This window comes from Aquarana catesbeiana, linkage group LG01 (assembly GCF_042186555.1).
Source record: "Aquarana catesbeiana isolate 2022-GZ linkage group LG01, ASM4218655v1, whole genome shotgun sequence".
Classification (NCBI taxonomy): domain Eukaryota; kingdom Metazoa; phylum Chordata; class Amphibia; order Anura; family Ranidae; genus Aquarana; species Aquarana catesbeiana.
In genome coordinates, this window is record NC_133324.1 from 194635052 (window position 1) to 194651239 (window position 16188).

Genomic DNA, 16188 nt, shown 5'->3' on the forward strand with positions numbered 1-16188 from the left:
CACATTGCCTAGGCGGATGAATTTTCATTTTATTATGGACATTACTTTTAGCCATTGAGGTTTACTCCCCCACTTTTTTCAATGTGGTTGTCAATTTTTATCACGTTGAATGATTAGTTGTCAGATATATGTTACTAGTATACACTGTGCTGGTTAACCCTTATGTATTTTTGTTTAGCACTGCATTTATTCTTTCACTTTTTTTGCACTGTTACTACACTGGTGATGCTGGCTGCTATTCTATTCACATGCTTTTTGTAGTGGCGCAACAATATTTAGTTATCTTTTGGTTTTTACTGTTTTGAGTTATTTTTGTTGCTGCCACTACCATTTCACGTTCTAACATGGATGTGTTTGAATATCGCACTACTCGCTCTATCGTCACAGAGGGAGTATTTGTCGCTTTGAACACCAACACAGAGATTGGCGGCTTGTTCATGCGACTTAGGAACCTTATGGTCTCTGAGATTCATTTATTATGGGACATTGCGTTCCTGGAACAATATTCCAAGGAACGCATGGTCCCTAGAGGCCTAAGATGGGACATCCACCCCCAACGGGATGAAACAGAAGTAGAAGCCTGGTTCCATTATTTTAATGAAGCGGGCATTAGTTTCCTTGGCTTCCTTGTCGATAAGAAGAGGAGTAGATTGTCTCTCATCGACAGAGAGATCAAGGAGCTAAGAGAACAACTTCTTCCCCATAAAGCCACATCTGAGTACGTTTCCCTTTCGGCCAACTCAAAAGGCCACTTGGAAAAGGAAGAAAGGGATCAATGTACTAAGAAACAGGAAAAAATACACACGAGACATTACCGATTATAGAAATAATCTGGTGTTTAACTGGCAGAAAAAGGACACCAGTGCATCCATGGAGGCTTTGGGCACAGTGGGAATGGACACTTCCTCTTCCCCTAACCCAGATAATAGAAGGGCTCTTACAGCTCCTCTAGTACATGCTACCCAAACTAACACACGGAAGAGGGTTGAACACCCTGCCACTCCTGGGAATCACAATAGAGAAACCGTACCCCCAATCACCTTCCCAGAAACAGTCACCACTGTTTCTGGGAGAGGTATGCCCCGGAGGGGTAAGGGGTCTTCCCATGTGAGGAATGTGAGTCATGAACACTCAAATCTAGACACCTATACTAGATCTCCTCAACGTGATTACCATGTTAAGAATTTTTCCGAACAACACCAGAATTACCGCACTCCCACTTCCATCCGTACTCACAATAGATTTTCACCACTCAGAGAAGAACCCTACAGATATCAATACAACACCCCATACCCCTACATGGAAAATGAACACAATCAATATGATAGATCGCCATACACTTACAACCATGTACATCCTAATCCTCCTCGCAATGAGGAGGCTCCCGAGGGGGGCGGCGGGCCAGGAAAAAGAAGGCGACACTAAAAACCATTTGAGCCAGAAATCTTTTTCGGACGCTGAATTATATGTGCTAGATAAGGGTCTCAAGTTTGCCCCCTCTTAGAAATTGAACAAATTTGGGACCTTTATAGACATCTTGAAATTTAAAAGAAGACTTAATATCCAAAGACATTTCTTGGCCAATCCAACCAACCCTGAAACCCTAAATGTAGAAGAGAATTAGGTAAACGATAGAGGAGCTGTACACTCCAGGCTAGCAAACCCCTCGCTTTTCAACCCTCCTAACATCACGGCTCCATCTATCAAAGTCTTTTTTGATTTGGTATTAAAGGACCTGGATGGATTACCTGATAAACGTGTTTACGAACACCCCGATATTAAGATTGGCCTGAAATCCCTTTGCGAATATAAGGACATTGTGATCCGCCCCGCCGATAAAGGCGGGGGCTTGGTAATCCTGGATAAGGAAGATTACCACCTAGAGATGTGTCGCATTCTTAGCGACGAGAAAACCTACATGGCACTCACCAATGATTCTACTAGGGTTTTCAAAAAAAGATTAATAGAATTAGTGAAACGAGGTTATCAAAAGGGAATTTTAAATAAAAAAGAAAAGGAATATCTTGTTCCGATAGGTCGACGGATCCCAGTAATGTATTATCTCCCGAAAATACATAAAAATATCACAAGACCTCCCGGTAGACCTATTATAAGCGGGATCGATTCGATAACCTCTATCGGCGGTTATATTGACTTCTACCTTCAACCGCTGGTGTGCAAAGTTCCTTCATATCTCAAAGATACAGGTGACACCATCCGCCGTCTGGCGTCCGTTGACTATCAGGATAACCTTATCCTGGTTACAGCGGACGTCACGGCATGATACACCTGTATCCCACATGCACTAGGATTAGCTGCTGTGAAACACTATCTTGCCATCAGTAATAATATCTCGCCATCACAACAATGTTATATTATGAAACTTTTACATTTTGCTACGCAAACCAATTACTTCTGGTACAACAATCAATTTTTCTTGCAGAGGAAAGGCGTGGCAATGGGGGCTAAATTTGCCCCCAGCCTCGCCAATCTTTTCATGGCACTGTGGGAGGAGGATGTTGTCTACCCATCACAGCGACCAGAGCAGTGTTTATGGGCTCGTTACATAGACGACATCCTCCTCCTATGGAAAGGTGACGAGGAAACCCTTCACAAATTCATGGCCACCCTTAACAACAATGAGAGGGGTATAGTCCTCACATACGAGATGAGCACTGTCTCCATTCACTTTTTAGATCTGGAGATATCCATAGCTGACCGTCGTATTGTGACCACCACATTTTTCAAACCGACGGACAGAAATGGTTACATTTCCACAGACAGTTGCCATTATGGCCCTTGGCTTCAGTCCGTTCCACGCAGTCAACTGCTGCGTATCCGCAGAAACTGTACAAATTCTTCAGACTTTGTGAAACAAGCTCAATTCCTGGAAGAACGTTTTGTCGAAAAAGGGTACCAACCGTCACTTATAGATCAGGAGATCACTAGGGTCTCCTGTATTGATCGTGACACACTTATCACCGTGCAACCCAAGCCAACCCTCGATGACAGATTCAAATGGTTGCTGTTTACACAGTTCTCAATCCAACACAGACAAATTAAAAAATGACCCAATACTAGGCCCAGTGCTTCCCACTAGTGCAGGTGTCACTTTCAGAGGAGCCCCATCTTTACGTAAACGTATTTCACATAATGTCATTGAAGCTCCCACTAAATGATCCTTCTTCCCAGAAGCCAAGGGTTAATACCCCTTCTCATCCAGCATCAGTTCCTGGCCTCACAAATGCACTTCTGGAAGAATGGTCAAACATTTCCATAGACACACTAAACCTTATGGACAGCTTTTCTAGCCTTCCCAGAATTGGTCATACAGGTGATGGAATTATATTACACAAGAGTTATTCTTCTTGATTTATTCTGTGATATTTGGTGTTTTTTTTGGGGTGAGAGTAGAATACTACCCTCAAATTTTTGGGAATTACATTTTGATTTCTGATGTTGGCACACATATCACATTTTTTTGGGCTCAAATTATGATTATTTGGAAATAATAAAAAAGCACAAAAAATTGTGACTCATTTTAAATTTGCATCAGCAATGGTATTGTTTGTGCTTTGTAAAGACACCTGTGTGAGTTTGGGTAAAGATTGTTGTGAGATGGAGAGTAACAAGTGAAAGTGACAGAGAAAAATATATGTAGCAAGGTCCCAGGTCTCCTTCAATCTAATGAGAACGTCCAGGGCCAGAGATAGCTGACATCCTTCTGTATGCGGTGGGTTGTAAGGCATGGTGGGTGCAGAGTAGTTAAAGTTATTGGGCGCCAGACACTTCTTGAATGCAAAAGAAACTTAATTTCTTTTAACAATCTTTTTGGGGGAAAGAGGGTTAGGGCCAGGACACCCTTAGGTAGTTGCAAGATTAGTTGGCAGACTCAGAGACTTCGATAGGACAGCCATGCAGGGAAAGGCATCCAGCAAGATGCCACATCTGCATGTGCAGGAATGCTGTCTCCTATGGCAACAGTCTTTAACAGTTCCCAACACAAACGTAACAGTTCCTTCCTCTTTAATTACAATCACTCCTTGTAGTTCTTCTTTCACTAGACGCACTGATTCACTGCCACTGAATCGCTTGGGCTCCTCCAATCTTCACGGTGGTATCTTCCTCAAGCATCACCGCTGCTTCTCTTCTGGGTCCTTAGCTTGGCACTCAAGATACCTCTCAAGCTTCACCCCGCTGGCCTGCTCGGTCCCTAGCTTGACACACAAGGCTGCTCTGCAAGTGTCACCTTCGCTGGCTGGGTCCCTGGCTTGATTCCCACTGAAGTTTCCCGATTCTTCACCATCCCCGGTTGGTGAGAATGCTGTTCCGGTACTTGTTTAAGTTACTCACTGTGGTCCCTGGTAATAAGGCGGACAGTCCCTTACTGGTGACAGCTTCCCCTCTACCTTCGACCACGACAAGTTCTCCAGCCGGCAGAACCGTCACTTCTGGTTGGACTGCAAGCCGCAGCCTCAACCCTGCGCTGCTCTCTTGCTTCTGGATAGGCCCTCAGACAGCCTAGCAGCCAGATGTGCCCGGGATAGGCCCAAACTCTGGCCTAGCAGCCCGGGCAATACAACACACGTCCACCCAGACAGCCATCCAGGTAGCACAGAACATAATCACCTGACTCCACCATTCAAGAAAACCCCTGCCCATTGGCTGAGATACCACATATACCTGTAGCACCCTCTACCTTTAGGTAGGTGCTAGAGTAGTGGGTTTTTGTGAATACTGCCAGTGCAGGTAAATTTAGGCAGGCCTAGCTGTGAGCTAGACCTGTTTGTTTTTGATCTGGGGGCAGGGGAGTGGTTTATTGTAGAGGCAGGTGAATGACATGTGCCTCAGCTCTTGGGTGCCTCCTCTGTTTCCAGTGAGAATGTTCTGGAAAAGAGGCAGGGCAGAGTGGTGAAGTGACATGGGGTGTATATGAGAGCCCTGATGTCAGAAACCATGAAATCAGACAGAGACAGAAGTACAGTTAAATCACACTTGTTTAATAATAAAAGTAAAAAGAACAAACGTAGTCAAAACATAGCCAAAGTTCAGCAACTGGAATGGATAGTCAGCCAAGCCAGAAGTCAGGGATCAATGTAGTGGAAACAGCAAGCAGGATCTGGAGCCAGTAGGGATGTCAGCAAAGCAAGTCTTGAACAGGGTCGCAGGAGATCTTCAGGAGTTTCTCTGATGTTGACCAAGGTGAAGGCAGAGATCCTCTGGACTGGACAGCTTAAGTAGGCAGGACTGACGAGCAGGATATCATGAACATCTGAGTAACTGTGGAGAGATAGGAGCTGACAATTAGCCAACAGCTGAGTGGCCAGGTCTGAGAAGGAAGGGCTGAGCCCAGCCCTGACACCTGACCAATCCCCAACTAGGATTGACAGGGGGAAGGCCTCCTATATATACACCCATGGTTAGCCCGTTGTGGGAGGAGTTGTCGGGTGGAAGAACTGAATGATGGAGTGTTAGACTGTCGTGGTCAGAGGGAACCCCCTTTCTGGGGGATGAACTCAGGCCTGGAGCTCCGGAGCTGAGAGGGAGCCTCTCTTTACATGGTCATTGAGAGGTTTCCTGAAAAAGGAGCAGGAGGAGGACAGTTGGGAGCACTGCCAGGCAAGTCATTCAGGAGGGATCCATGCCGGGGTCAGTGAGTGAGAAGCACAGTAAGAAGCTCTGGGAGAACTACCAGGTTTGGATGTGGAGCCAGAGGGAGAGACTGTGGTGTTGTTTTGGAGTCAAGTTGTTGCAGCCACAAGGGCTGGCAGGATTTGCATCGGACGTGCTAGGAGCAGTAGTTCACCAAGGATCAGTTAGCACAATTATCTTCTTCATCTAAAATGGTTGCTACTAGGAAAATGTTAGGACTTATTCAGAGTGAGGCTAAGGCATGTGCTAACGGTGACAGAAATCTGGAACTGGACAGTAAGGAAAGCAAGTGATCTCAAGTAGTGTGCTGGAAGAGATGTGAAGTAGCAGAGACTGTCAGTTTAGATTCAACTACATTTATTTCCATTACTAAAGATTCATTATTTGGGCATCCCATGTCCCTTTTCCCCATCCAAGTTTAATCCCCTAATAAAAACAACAAAAACAAGCAAGAGACTGTTCATGACTGGATAAGTGTGCCTACAATGGATGTCTGACCAGCAGGGTGATCTTTGAATTTTGAAACACGCAGCAACCCCACGGGGGCACCGCTTCATACCCATAACCTGACCTTGCGTTACCCTTCTCATATCTAGTACCACCAAGTACCTGGCCACCTAGTGGTAGAAGAGAAAAATGGAACGAGGCCAAACTAGGGAAAAATCAATAGATCTCTATCAATCAACCAGGATAACTACTCCTGGCTGGCAAGTAAATTTGTGAGGAGCAACCCGGCCTAAACTCTAGGGTGCTACATTCTCCCCCTGCCCAAAAAAAAACTACGTCTCGGAGTTTGCAGAAAAATTATTTTTAAGCTCTCAAGCCTGAGCGAGTGTCCTGGCAAAACTGGGATGGGTGGGGAAACAGGAAAGGGTAAACAATTTTATATTATATATATATATATATATATATATATATGTATATTATACTGGCCACTGTTACAGTTTAAACCACTATTATTGATCGTGCTGCGTTACTACCATTTGTTTCAACCCCCGATACTTGTCACCAACCATCATTGTTCTATAGGCCTTTTTAACCACTGAACTATATTAAATTTCTATTAGTAAGGCATACTTGTTTGAACTATTTCATACTTCTTCCGCATACCTTACCATATCAATCTACATATTATATTTGTAGCTCCCGAAGAAGCGATGCTAGGCACGCAACATATCGAGTAAATAATACTTTTGTGACCCCCGTCTGGACTCAGTCACCTCATGCACTCTACTCATGTTGAATAGTGCTACTGATTACATCTTATTATAATTATTAATTGCTTAATTTTCTATTACAATTTGAGTGTTAGGGTCAAACATTTTATGTCATTTGTTATGACGTGTGTTTTCTTTTATGTGCTGTACATAAGTTTTTAACTCTATCCAATTAAATACATTTTCATATTTTTATTCTAAAATTTTGTCTACAAAGTCCATCATTGTAAATTTCCAAAAACATATTTTTCCCAGGCTCTATGCATGACGGCTACTTTACATAACAGTCACTTTACTTGTCTCGTACATCCTCCCTTCCCTCTTCAGTTACTGCCTTCAGGCACTGCCGGGGGGAGACAAGACCGTTCACCCTTGCTTCATCCATGATGAGTGAATATTCTGGGTCAAAGAGTATTGACTGTGGGGCCACCCTTTTCCGCAACCGTGATACCAGAGGTAGTAGCCGAGGTAGATTCTTGAATCTCCTTAGGAGGGAGAGGGGTTACTGGCACCACCTGTTCCAGGCTAGCGGTCACTGCAGGTGTCTCAGGAGGAACAATGGCAGCGGGAATTAACACTTCCACTGCAGTATCTGCAAGCTCGCCGGGCGAGAGTCAGTCTGGGCCGAAGTAGGATTGCCAGAATCAGCGGCCTCGGTACTGGACATAGGCTCCTCCATGGTGGCATATCCACGGGCCCAATCCACCCTCATCACCCTTGACAGCAGCCTCGGTCTGGCAGCTATCAGCAGCAGTTCTCAGCATTGACAGCACCAGCTCCAAAGGTGCATAAACAGGGCAAACTTGGAACACCGCCGGCAGATGATCCCCATAGCTGCGGAGCTTTGAGAAATATACAGGGCAATCTTGCCCTTTGGTACCATTCAAATACCTGTGCCAGTAATCGTGTTTCCAGATGCGAAGAAACGGGCAATTTCCCACAGGTCATATTCAGCCGACATGGGTTGAGGGACTTCAAATCCTGGAGCTCCCAAGCATGCCACATTTCCTTTCAGGTCTTGAGGTCTCAGCATGTGGTTATATACAGTTGCATGACTTTAATTAGTATTTGACTCATTAATGTGGATTTTAATATATACAGTATATTGTTTTTTATGTTTATATACTAAAAATATATTTTTGTACATTCTTTCTTGTCGTGCCTAAAAAGGTCCAAGCCTCTTTTCTAATTTTTCGTCAACCCTAATGGGACGTGGCACTGTTCATCTGTATAGTATCCACAGTACCACTCTGTGTTGATACAATTATTACTTACCAAACAGTAATGCTTCCTCTAAGGATGAGCTCAGGCGTGTTTGCAAACAGCACTTGCAGAGCCCGCCACTAAGTCGGCACTGCACAGCGATAATCACAGGCAGTGAGACATTTCCTGATCTCTGCAGCCGCCCATCGGGACAATGTCTCACTGCTTGTGATTAGCGCTCCGCAGTGCCAACTTCCTGGCGGGCTCTGCACGTGCTGTTTTTGAACACGCCTGAGCTTATCCTTAGCGTCCTCCTCTGCAGAGTGGGAACTCCTCCCCCTGCCAACGGATTGGTGAAAATGTTCTTTGGGAGCTGTGGCGCCCATCTTCTTCATGCTGTGGCATGCCAAAACTGTACTGGAGTCCATTTTGGAGTCTGTATTAACCCTCACAGCGCTGGCGGGAAGTGTCAAAAGACCAGGCTGATCCTCTACCCTGAGCAGGGAAACTTGATTCTTCCCCACATTGATAGTACACACGACAACACAGTCCATTAGAAGTGTAAAGGTTGCTTGCCACATTCCAAAAGGAGCCAGACGAAATCCCAATGAAGTTGAGGCTGGTTGCTAAGGGCGACGGCTGCAGAAATAACATGAAAGTGATAACTCCTGCGCTGTCAGCGGAAGCCTATTCTAAAGGGACACTGCTGCAACACCTAAAGACTGCTCCAAACAGGCAAGAAAATTGTGAAAATAAGGGGGTGGTAGTTGCGCTGTGATGGAAGAGGAATGGGGAAAGGGAAAAAGGGGGACTATACTATAGTACATACACAGTAAATGTCCAATAACCTAAATACATGAGTCAGATACATCAAGGAAAGGACTCACAGATGCAAATATATAAATGTAAAAGTATAGATAAGAGCACATAAAAACACTCAAACCTAATGGTGCATACCAAGAGTGCTAACATCAAAAAATATACAAGTAAGCAGTGCACATGGGTATGTGAATCAACATAGGGGGTGCATAAACCCAGAAAATATCAAGTAAAAATCCCTTTAAACGTGTATCAATATGCTGACACTGTGGGCAGCTGATGGCATGAAAAACGAATAAGTAGTTATCGAAAAAATGATCATAATATAAATTAGTAAAAAATATATATATATATAAAAAATATTAAATAGTCCCAGTGGTATGTGTTAGTAACACGCCAGCACTTGGCGACTTGCAGACATTATAAATGGTGAATCCAAAAGGTAAAAAATGTAACAACAGTCCCACCAACAAGTGTGATACTTCTAAATACAGACCAAATGCCCGTGGTGGAAAGAAGGGGGGTGTTCTTCAGTGGGGGCACCTCCGTGTTCGCAGGCCGCTTACCTTACAGCTGTAAGGTATACAGCATATGTAGTGGAAGACCAGCGAATAGGATAATCCAGTGGTACAATGGGTGACGATGGTTAAAGATGCAGTATGGCTCCGTGTAACTCCGCTTTAAAGGATACAACACAGTAGAAGCCTGGACAACACCTTTACAAGGTAGCCGAGTTTGAAGCACATAGACCCGCAGACACAGGATCTGTGTCTGCGGGTCTATGTGCTTCAAACTCGGCTGCCTTGTAAAGGTGTTGTCCAGGCTTCTACTGTGTTGTATCCTTTAAAGTGAAGTTACACGGAGCCATACTGCAGAAATAACGCTTTAGCCACACGTTGGGCGCCAAATGTAGCAAGGTTCCAGGCCTCCTTGGATCTTTCGAGAACCTCCAGGGCCAGAGATAGCTGACATACTTCTGTATGTGGTGGGCTGTGAGGCATGGTGGGTGCAGAGTAGTTAAAGTTATTGGGTGTCAGACGCTTCTTGAATGCAAAAGAAAGTTTATTTCTCTTTTTTATTTATTTTAATCTTATTTAATTTAATTTAATCTTATTTAATCTTTTTGGTGGAAGCAGGGTTAGGGCCAGGACACCCTTAGCTAGTTGCAACAACAACAAGGAGGGGGGCGCCTCTGAATATATATCATAAACACAATTTATTAAAACAGCAATATCCACTCACATAAAAGTTGGAGAAGTTGCATTCAGGTCTGTTGGCTGAGCTTGAAGTGATGCAGTAGAACTACAGGTCACAGCGGTTCCCGCAGGACATATGAAGTCCAGAGAGGAAGGATGAGCTGGTGCAGCCAGATGCAAACTCTTGCAGTTATCAGTCCAACGCATATCCTGCTGTATAATCCTGGTGGTGTCCTGGATGTCAAGATAAGGGTTCCAGATAGGAAAAAAACAGGGAAGGGGGGACGCCAGAGCAACCGTTCGGCCACGCTGCCGCTCACCACTGTGTACTGAGAGCCTCTAAGCTGGAACACGGCCGGCCGTGTGGAGAATCACAACGAGGCTTGGGGAGCAAACAGAGCGAGGCGCCTGGTGATGACGTCACACGTATGCAACGCGTTTCAGAATCGGCTTGCCATTGGTGGAAGAATGGCCGCATTCCTTTATCAAGCATGGGGGATGAGAAACTTACTGGGCTTAAATAGTTTGAAGGAGGGTGGGGCCAGGAAGTCCGTGATATATGCAGAATGTTCATACTGGGCGGCATTTAGCAGCAGGGGGGACAATAAAAGAAGGACCTTACAGCAGCATAATAAAGAAACAATTTTTACAACAGGGCACCAATAGAGGTAAAAAGGTAGTCATTATAGAACAGGGTAAATAAATGAATTAAAAATAAAAAATAAATATAAAGATAAAAACGAACATTATTAAGCATGAAAGAAAATTATATAATAAAAGTATCATGCAATAATTAAATTAAATTACAAAACAGTAAAAAAGGAAGTACACAGTACATTAAATGAAAGATCCATATTACTTGTAAGCAGTATATAGTAGACAATATGGTATATTGGGATAATAAATTGGTCTTAAACTGTGTAGGTGTAAAGAATATGCAATTAAATAATAAAGGGGCTTAAATCTAAAAAATGTAAAAAATGTGTTGGACATTACGAGGCGGAGTCATATGTTGTAATAATTAATGTATATGTATATGTATCTACACACTCACACACATGGGTGCAAACACATGCGTGTGCAAGTACGCATGCGTGCGCAGCCACATATAGGATGCAGAAATTGTATGTGTGTGTATACATACACACACAGACAAATTGAGTAGACAAAAATTAAGGGGGGGGGGGAGGGGAGGGGGGGAAGGTGGATTAGAAGTGAACAAGGGAACGAGAGTAAATTAGAGGGGGAAAAAGAAAGGGGGGAGAAAGAAGGAGGGGGGAGGGGAGGAAAGAGGGGGAAGAGAAGAGAGGGGGGGAAAGAAAGAGAAGGTAAGGAAAGGAGAAAAAGAAGCGGGGGACATAGAAAAAGGAGAGGAGGAAAGAAAGGGGGGGTTTTGGAGGGGTACCAGTTACCAATACTTACTACATGAGCAAACGAGCCCACCACCCCCATGATTAGAATAAAGACATAGAACCTGCGGTAAACAATAGTGATAAAAGTTATATGAACGTGTGTATGTATGGAAGAAAAAGCATCAATAAAGATATGAAATGGGTTATTCGTATAATAAGTACCCCCATATGGGCACGTTTGTAGGCAAACATCAACAATAGTAGGTAGCTACATATGCATGTATATATGCTCACCAATAGGGTATGTGAAACTCATGATGACTGTAAAATTATTAGAGGGATTGTTTATAAGACAGTGGATATCTCTATCCCTTCGTTTAGGCCGCCAGGTGAGAGCACGTCAAGAGAGTATATCCAGAAAGTCTCTCTGGCGCATAGCTTTTTGAAGCGTTCAGCTTCTGACATGTGTTTGGGGATTTGCTCTATGACCCATACTGATAGGCCAGTAGTAGATTTGTTATGGTGTTTGGCAAAATGCCGAGGGACACTATGTTTGTCCTTTCCCCCCTCGATGAGCCGTCGATGCTGGCCGAAACGCTGCCTCAGTGGGCAAATAGTTCGCCCAACATAGATTAGCCCACAGGGGCAAGTAAGGCCTTATATGACAAAATTGGATGAGCAATTGTAGAATTGTTCTAATGTGAAAGTTCTGTCTTTGGATTGAAAAGATTTTTTGCCATGTTCGACAAACATACAGGTCTTACAGCGAACTTTTTTACACTGATACATACCGATCAGTGGATCAGGGTGGTGAAATTGGAGATGGGCATGTCCACAGGCAGTTTGCTCGGGGCAATCTTATTTTTAAGGCTAGGGGCCTTTCGATAAGTAATTCTTATGCCGCGTACACACGGTCGGACTTTCTATCCTACTTGGTCCGGCACACTTTCCGACGGACTTTGTCCGCCAGGTGCGCTGGACTTTAAAACGGACGGACTTGCCCACACACGACCGGACTTTCCGGCGGGCTAAGTCCGCCCGTCTTTCCGACGGACTTTCACCGGAGTTACGGCGGACTTTCAGAATGAACGGACTTGCCCACACACGGACAAGTCCGTTCATTTTGAACGTGACTCAGGTGCGACGGGACTAGAAAAGGATGTCAATCTTGCCGCTTTTATCGGCGAGATTGACACCTTGCGAGCCCCGTCGCGGGGCATACCAGGCCCTTAGGTCTGGTATGGATTATAAGGGGAACCCCCTACGCCGAAAAAACGGCGTGGGGTCCCCCCTAAAATCCATACCAGACCCCGATCCGAGCACGCAGCCTGGCCGGTCAGGAAAGGGGGTGGGGACGAGCGAGCGCCCCCCCCCCCCTGAACCGTACCAGGCCGCATGCCCTCAACATGGGGGGGTGGGTGCTTTGGGGGAGGGGGCGCCCTGCGGGGCCCCCCACCCCAAAGCACCTTGTCCCCATGTTGATGAGGACAAGGGCCTCTTCCCGACAACCCTGGCCGTTGGTTGGCGGGGGCTTATCGGAATCTGGGAGCCCCCTTTAATAAGGGGGCCCCCAGATCCCGGCCCCCCACCCTATGTGAATGAGTATGGGGTACATGGTACCCCTACCCATTCACCTAGGGAAAAAGTGTAATAAAACACACTACACAGATTTTTAAAATATTTTATTAAACAGCTCCGGGGGGGGAGATCTTCCTCCGGCTTCTGGGGTCTTCTTCCGGCTTCGGGGGTCCCTGCGCTTCATCTTCTCCCGGCGTCCGGTTGGTTCTTCTCCCGGTGTTCCAGTTCTTCGGCCGGCTCCTCTGCTGTCTTCAGGTAGCTCTCTTGCCAGCAGAGGTCCGGACTCCTGGGCTTCTGGGCTTCTTCTCTTCTCTTCTCTTCTCCAGATGATCAACATCACCCAGTGACCACGCCCCCTAAAACGTCACAGTCCCAGCATGCCCAGGGACTGTGACATCAAAAGGGGGCGGGGTCTCCGCCTATATAAGTCACAACGCAGCCCTCGGAGAGCAGTCCAGCCGGAGAGAGCGTCGTGTCAACATCTGGAGAAGAGAAGAGAAGAAGCCCAGAAGCCCAGGAGCCCAGGAGTCCGGACCTCTGCTGGCAAGAGAGCTACCTGAAGACAGCAGAGGAGCCGGCCGAAGAACTGGAACACCGGGAGAAGAACCAACCGGACGCCGGGAGAAGATGAAGCGCAGGGACCCCCGAAGCCGGAAGAAGACCCCCGAAGCCGGAGGAAGATCTCCCCCCCCCGGAGCTGTTTAATAAAATATTTTAAAAACCTGTGTAGTGTGTTTTATTACACTTTTTCCCTAGGTGAATGGGTAGGGGTACCATGTTCACATAGGGTGGGGGGCCGGGATCTGGGGGCCCCCTTATTAAAGGGGGCTCCCAGATTCCGATAAGCCCCCGCCCGCAGACCCCGACAACCAACGGCCAGGGTTGTCGGGAAGAGGCCCTTGTCCTCATCAACATGGGGACAAGGTGCTTTGGGGTGGGGGGCCCCGCAGGGCGCCCCCCTCCCCCAAAGCACCCACCCCCCATGTTGAGGGCATGCGGCCTGGTACGGTTCAGGAGGGGGGGGGGCGCTCGCTCGTCCCCACCCCCTTTCCTGACCGGCCAGGCTGCGTGCTCGGATCGGGGTCTGGTATGGATTTTAGGGGGGACCCCACGCCGTTTTTTCGGCGTAGGGGGTTCCCTTTATAATCCATACCAGACCTAAGGGCCTGGTATGCCCCGCGCTCGCCGCAATTGGAAAATGTGTTTTTCCTATTGCAGCGAGCACGAGATGCAATACCCTGCCCTCGTGTCGTATCTGGTCCGTCGGACCAGCATACACACGAGCGGGCTTTCCGTCGGACCAGCACACACACGAGCGGACTTTCCGCCCGAAACTGAGTCCGGCGGAAAGATTTAAAACTTTTTTCAAATCTAGGTCCGGCGGGCTTTTGGGAAAAAGTCCGCCGGAAAAGTCCGCCAGCGCCTACACACGGGCGGATTGTCCGGCACACTCTGGTCCGCCGCACCAAGTATGCCGGAAAGTCCGACCGTGTGTACGCGGCATTAGTATGGGTGGGAGGGAGTTTTTGAGAAGTGGATCCTGTTGCAGAATGGTCCAATTTTTTTTTAAATATTTTCCATTTTTTTATACTGAAAATTGAAGGTGGTTATGAACCTAGTGGAGTGGTCTGTTATATCTTTTTCTTTTTTGGCTGGTTTGCCTTTGGCGTAATAATTATATGCTTCGTCCACTAGATCTTTGGGATAATCCTTGTCAGCAAACTTCTTTTTGAGTTGTATACTCATGGTGTCGTAGTCACTGTCTAGGGTACAATACTGTCATAAGCGGCAGAACTGACCTTTCGGTATATTTTGTGTCCATTTTGGATAGTGGCAACTCCTAAAGTGCAAATAGGAGTTGCCAGCAGTGGGTTTAGTGTGATTTTTAGTGATAATCCTATCGCCTGAATGACCAAGATCTAGATCTAGAAAGGCCAGATTAATATAATCTGAGACGTGGGTGAAGGACAGGCTGTATGGATTAGAGTTGCAGTGTTTGACAAAAAGGGGGACCAGATCAATAGGGCCATCCCAAATAATGATTATGTCGTCAATATAATGACCAAAAAATACGATATTGGCACAGTAGGGGTTGTTGTGTATGATGAAATTCTTCTCCCAATATCCATGGCCAAATTAGCGTACGATGGAGCGAAATTGGCTCCCATCGCGGTTCCCTTAGTTTGTAAGTAAAAATCGCCATTGAAATCAAAATAGTTATGAGTAAGGCAAAACTTAGTTGCCTCCAAGATAAATGCAGCTTGTCTGGGATTGATCAAGGGGTCCTGTACGAGAAAAAATTCTAACGCAAGTAGGCCAAAAGAGTGTGGAATTGAAGTGTACAGTGACGTGACATCTAGGGATAACCAAAGATAGGAGAATTCCCATTTGTATGGTGCGAGTAGTTCCAACAAGTGTGAACCATCTCTAATGTAGGACGGTAATAATTTGACGATGGGCTGGAGATAAAGATCGATGTATTGACTGAAACCGGTGGTAACACTCTCCATGGCGGCCACAATGGGCCTGCCAGGGGGAGAGGTAAGACTTTTGTGGATTTTTGGTAAGTGATAGAAGTATGGGATCTGATAAAAGTTTTTGGTGAAGAAAGAGGCTTCCGTTTTGTCAATCACTCCGCAGTCAAGAGCTGACTTTACCAAAACGTTTACCTCAGCTGCAAATTCGGTGGTAGGGTCTTTGGAGAGCTTTTTATAGCTGGTTTCGTCCAAGAGGAGTCTGAGGGCTTCGTTGATATAGTCCGCCCTGTTTTGCAGAACAATACCTCCCCCTTTGTCCGCTGATTTTATGATGATGTCGGATGAATGTGTTAAGGAGTCAAGGGCACGAGTTTCAGAGGCAGATAAATTATGTATGTGAGGAGGTATCGTGGTGGATGTCTGGCAAAGTTTCAAAAAATCGGCATATACTACCCTGTAAAAACTTTCAAGGTAGGGGCCTTTTGAATGGGCAGGGTAAAAAATGGACTTGGGTTTCAATGATGAGTGTATAATGGGTGGAGACGTGGCAAGATGTTGAGTAAATAGATTTAGGGTGTCTCCTTCATTAGTTAGCGTATCTAGTATGTCTATGATGTCGCCATCATATTCAAACATGTCTGTGGGAGGAGTAGTGGAAGAGGAGCCTGGGCAGACCTCAATAGGTTTATTTTGT